The sequence below is a fragment of the Miscanthus floridulus genome, chromosome 19, assembly GCF_019320115.1.
Source record: "Miscanthus floridulus cultivar M001 chromosome 19, ASM1932011v1, whole genome shotgun sequence".
Taxonomy (NCBI): Eukaryota; Viridiplantae; Streptophyta; class Magnoliopsida; order Poales; family Poaceae; genus Miscanthus; species Miscanthus floridulus.
In genome coordinates, this window is record NC_089598.1 from 13,173,027 (window position 1) to 13,178,923 (window position 5,897).

At 43.0% G+C, this 5,897-nt stretch overlaps 1 pseudogene; it reads right to left on the reverse strand.

The window, feature by feature from the left end:
- Positions 1-257: 257 nt before the first annotated feature.
- LOC136527220 (probable 1-deoxy-D-xylulose-5-phosphate synthase, chloroplastic) lies at positions 258-5,340 on the reverse strand (annotated as a pseudogene).
- Positions 5,341-5,897: the final 557 nt, after the last annotated feature.

Below are 5,897 nucleotides of genomic sequence, written 5' to 3' on the forward strand. Positions count from 1 at the left end.
GCTCAGCCATGCCCGAGGCCCACCTGGCAAATGCTGCCCAATCTTGCCATTGTCATTTGTTCCTTTCATTCAGTGTACAAACCCAATTCTTACACTTATTTCATTTCATTTGAGAGTGGAATTGGTACATACAAAACTCAGTAGCCTTATTACATGAACTGATACATGGCAGCTCCAGCCCATCTCCCCAGTTGGCATCGCACCAGAATTTCAGTATTAACATGCACAGTAGTAACGTTACAGCACCGCTCTGTAAATTCTTTTCAGGGTCACCTAATCATCATCAAAATAGTGTTTATAGTATGTACACCGTGACTATAATGCTATAGGCTTCGCCGTCCCTCTTCGGGATTGTGCATTTGGCCACCTCCCACGGCACGCTTCAGTTCTATCCAGAAAACATAATCGTGAAACTAGCATGACGAGTGTTCTCCGTATCAAACTTTTGCATAAATTGCCTTTATCTATCCGTTCTTCTTGGCAGTTCCTTCCCCTACTTCATCAACAGAAGTGCATCACGATGACGCCCTAGGAGGGTCAATGCAGTTGCAGCTATGTGATGGGCAGTTAGGCCAGCCAAGTCAAGTTGCTCCGCCAGTGAAGCGTGTTCAATGTACCTGTCTGGTAGCACAATGGGTCGCCACTGCAAGTTACAAAGAAACGGGCGCCTTGAGATTAGCACATAGAAACAACAAAAATCAGTAGATCACTAAACACTAACCTAAAATTGCTACCAATTAACACATCAAGAGCACTGGAAAGTGTAGCTGCGAAGCATGCGGCCGGTGCCTCCATTGTAAGATCACAGAACAAGCTCCGTGCTAGGTAGAGGTCACAAACAGCATCGCAAAGTGGCGAAGGTACCTTTATTCGGCCATCAAGTAGACCATCAAGTGAAATAAACTGTGAGACATGTGATCCAAAGCCACCAACTGTTCCTTCTTCCACTGTGATAAGAAAACTATGCTGCTGGCATAGCGTTCTGATTAGATCGATGTCAAGTGGCTTGCAAAATCTCGCATTTGCAACTGTCGCCTGAATGCCAAAGTTGGATAAAAGAGATCGAGCAATCAAGCATCTCTGGACCACCTCGCCATAGCCAAGAAAAGCGATCTCTTTTCCCTCGACAAGAATCTCTCCTTTACCAATCTGAAAAAGGGTACGGAGAACATCACAACCTGCCTACACTTCAAAATATCTCATAACATAGGTGACAATTGAGAACATAAAAGGAACATTTATATACTTTCCAGATGACAAAGCACATCTTTCTTGTTTTCAAAGCAATGGATTGCTTTATATTTTTGTAATGGTAAGAAATACATAGAAGTGGTACACTGCCTGTTATTCTTCCGGTGATAAATTAAATGTTGAAATAAGAACATGAGGTTCTTAGACATCTTTGTGTGCAGCCAGGCAATATGGTAGATGTGCTTGAAATGTTAGGGCTGTACTATTTGCAGGTAATGTTGACTTAGAGCAAAATATATTTAAGGGAACCTACCTCAAGCGGATTCCCATATGTTAAAGTTCCACTAGTCCCAACAATGGCACCCATAGGATAGCGGAAGCAAATAGGTTTGTCCTCAATCATTGCAGCTGTTGCCACCATGTCAATAAGTTCATCCTCATTAGATGGTGACATGACAATCATGTTTGGCAAGCATGACATGAATGTAATATCAAATGGTCCTGAGTTAGTTGGGCCCTCAGATCCCACCAGACCAGCATTTGTGATAGCAAATCGAACTGGTATCTTTTGCATGTCCACATCTTCAACTATCTGCCATACATGTGAGCTTTATGAAATGTAATGTACATAGCAGTAAAGCAGCCTCGCAGATTTGGTGAACTAATTGGAGATTATGCACACACTAATTTAGCAGCAGTATGTGTTCGCACCTGATCATATGCTCGCTGAAGAAATGTGGATGGAATTATGCAGAAAGGCTTTAAACCTCCACAGGCCAAACCAGCAGAAAAGGTAACAGCATGTTGCTCAGCGATGCCCAAGTCAAAAAATCTGTCTCGGAACCTGGACTGGAATAAGCGGAGTGATCGATCCATTCCCATGCCGCCATGAACTACCACAATGCGCTTGTCATTCTCTGCTTCTGCTGTTAGTGCTTCTATAAAGCAGTCATTATAGGTCCTAGAAAGTCCAGTCTCTAAAAATTTAAGAAGGTCATTGCTCGAATTTGAAGGCCCTGTTGTCATCATAAAAGATTCATTCAATTTATATAGATTGTATATGTAAAAAAAATACAGCTAGTAAGGAGTAAGGACTCTAAGAGGGCAATAGTGTACCATGACTGCAAAAGGATCAGTACATTAGCACCCATAGATTCTTAGTGTATTAGAATGTGGCAACTTAATCGAACCTGTAAATGGTGTGACTTACATTGAGCCTAAGTTGCTAATCATGACTTATATACATATTTTTAAAGAAGCTTCTATGGCATGAGTACTGACACTTCCTCGCATTGCCATGGTTCTTCCTCCCATAGATGAGGAACCCCAGTGCAGAGGTAACAGAGCAAGAGAGCAAAAAAAAATACTAGGCATGACTCCTAATTCAGCAAACGAAAAGTAAAACAGCATGCATATTTTGATAGTGACCTGTATTACAAACCTTCCTCATTTGCAGTTATTTCACTTCTAATATTTCCACCAGTGTCACTTTCAGTCCCAGTAATTACATGTACAAGTACTGGGCCAGTTGAATCTAGGCTCGCAACCTCCTTTAGTACACAGATGAGATCATCAATGTTACGCCCATCAATAGGACCAATATAATATAATCCAAGTTCTTCAAAAAGAGTTGCTCCATGAGGACCTATCATACCACGAGCATACTCATCAACTTTGGCAGCAAATTCATGCATTCCTTTGCCAAACCATTTGGCAAGTCCCTAGGAAGAAAATTTCGAATATCAAAATGAGAATATTCATATAGCATAAGACTACACCATAAATATCGAAACAAGAACAAAGTTGATTTTCTAGATAAAGAAATCAGATGTATACAATTACAGGCATTCTAAAAGGTCCAATGCTGTGTTTACAATACATTCTTAAGGGATATAAACATTTACCTTTGCAGCCTCCCTAAACCTCCTAAATCCTTTGCTGGATTGAATCTTGCTGAGAGCACTAGAGAAGGCATTGACTGACATCTTTGGCCGGCCATCTGCTTTAGGAAGCAAGGTATGACAGCTATCATTTAGAATAACTACCATGTTGGAATCGAGGAAACCAGCATGACCCATTGCCTCGTACACCTGGCCAGCCATGGTTGTCCAATTACTTATAACTGTCACTATTCGATTTTTTTCTCCCATTTAAATCCCTTGCAACCGCCGCCATCCCTGATAAGAAGTAACTCTCAAACTATATATAGAAAGGAAATGAAACTTTAAAAGACTGTATAAAAGAAGCAAGATTCAGGAAATGCTGAACAGAGCTTGGATTTTATCATGATGTGTAAAGTTTTGTGATGATAATTTAGATCAGGCTCTGTCTTTTCTTAAAAAGAAAATCTCTTAGTGCTGCATACATAATTGGATTCAGAAACTAAATCCAACTTTATTGAATTTTTCAAGTAGACAAACCATTAATTAAAAAAGCATACAGGTGAAAATATCACTAAGAAATGACTGAGAATCATGTCAATTCCATTCCACTTGCAGAGAACAGTTCTGCTCAATAACATAGATACAATTTGACATGCAAGACAGTAATGAACAAATAGGCAGTACCAAGGCCAGCAGATAGACTATTGCATCCATGTCCAGCACCAAAGGGATCATACTCGCTCTCAAAACACGACGTGAACCCGGAAAGGCCATTTTTCTGTTTAATAGTATGAAATAGAGAGCGCCTTCCCGTTAGAATCTTGTGCGCATACGCCTGTTGCAAGAAAACCATTGAGCAAAAAAAGGTTGAAGATGACAAAGTTGAGTAATACAAATACCTTACATTTGAAAACAGTAACAGAAAGATGTCTTACATGTTGACCAGCATCCCATAGTATCTTATCCATTGGGGCATTGAACACATAATGTATAGCAATTGTCAGCTCCACAACTGAGCGACCAGGACCACATGGTTGGTATTTTCTGGACATTATGAAAGCTATTTCAGAACGAACTTCGTCGGCTAACTGCTTGAGCTCCTGTTTTTGTTTAGGTATGCAAGCGTCAAAAATTTTCTCAAATCGTATGTATTATGACTATGAGAATGGAAGCCCAAAGAGTATGACTCTGACGACCTTACTAGATAGATTTTTCAAATGAATGGGTGCATCAATTGTGTCCAGGATTGGAGTCGGGTCCTTCTCCCAGAAGAAATCATCAACATCAGGTAGTGCGGCCACTCTCTGAGTCAAGCCCTGCACAAGAGTTGTGGTATCAGATCACAGCCCTTGGAATTTGATCCAGGCGTCAATGTATATCTCTAACGATATATGTGAAGTTTGGAGCTAAAAATCACGAAAGAAACTCAGAAGTTCCTTCTGTTACGCCTTGCAACTTCGGGAAGAGCATACCCTTGATGGTGAAGCTGGTGATGTTGTTAGCAGCGGTCTCGAATATATTGGATTCCATCTCAAATACCGAAGAGTGTGAAAAGGGTAGCTTGTGGGGCGCAGAACGGCAAACTCGTCATAAACCAGATTACGAGCGAGCGGAGGACGCAGAAACGCCGTGTCCATGGTGGAGCCTGGCGCCAGCTGATGCCCCAAATCCTGCAATTTGACGATCCATTTCTAAGAAGAAGAAAACCCGAACCGGAGTAAGACAGCTGAATCTGACGAGCAAACAGCTTCTTCCCCTCCAAATTAACAGCACCAATTTAGCTTAAACACGAACGGAAATGACCGCAGCTACCTTAAACCGGCAGAAGATGCCGCCGCCGTGATCTCCTCCTCCCCTCGCGCGGGACCGGCGGCCGGATGCGGCGGCTACTGAGTGACGCCTTGAGGGTGGGACAGCAAGGCAACCCAACGGGTCTCTTGGGTCCGTCTCTATGATGAGAATTTTGCGAAAAACACCCCGCCGATGCTTGCAGACGGGGCTGGCGTCGTCTCGCGAGGCGATGGGAGGTCCCGTTGCCCGAGGCTGAGCCGCCGTCTCCAACACCGCTGTACGGGTCGCTAGCCTCCCCAACCCGAGGGCACGCGGATCCAGTGCGCCCGCGGTTCGCTACTTGGGCTAGGCGTGGAAGACTGGTGGATCCACCGTCCACGGACGGCGGATGCACAGGGCGCGCGGCCACGCGAGATCGCGATTCACTGGCGGCCGGCGGTGGGCAGAGTCGAGCTCGTCGCGAACGATCAGCCTGTTCGCTTGGCCAATACTATTTTTCTCTCTTACTAACCCGGGCCCTGTTTAGTTCCACCCAAAACGCCATTCCCCGTCACATCGAATTTTTGGACGCATGCATGAAGCATTAAATATAAATAAAAAATAAAACTAATTACACAGTTTAGACGAAATCCACGAGACGAATCTTTTAAACCTAATTAGACTATGATTGGACACTGTTTGCCAAATAACAACGAAAACGCTACAGTAGCATTTCGCCAAATTTTTCGCGAACTAAACCGAGCCCCAGTCGACAGTATTTCTAGTCCAAACCGGCCGAAACGAACAGGGCCATGTTTAGTTGGCCGATTCGGCGGCGGCAGATTTACTGTAGGTACAGTGACGTTTTGTTTTTATTTGGTAATACTTGTCCAATCGTTGTTGTCCAATTGTTGATTAATTAGGCTCAAAACGTTCGTCTCGCAAGGTACAACTAAACTGTGCAATTAGTTTTTGATTTCGTCAACATTTAGTACTCTATGCATGTACCGTAAATTTGATGTAACGGAAAATCTTCTTTTTATATAGTGTTAA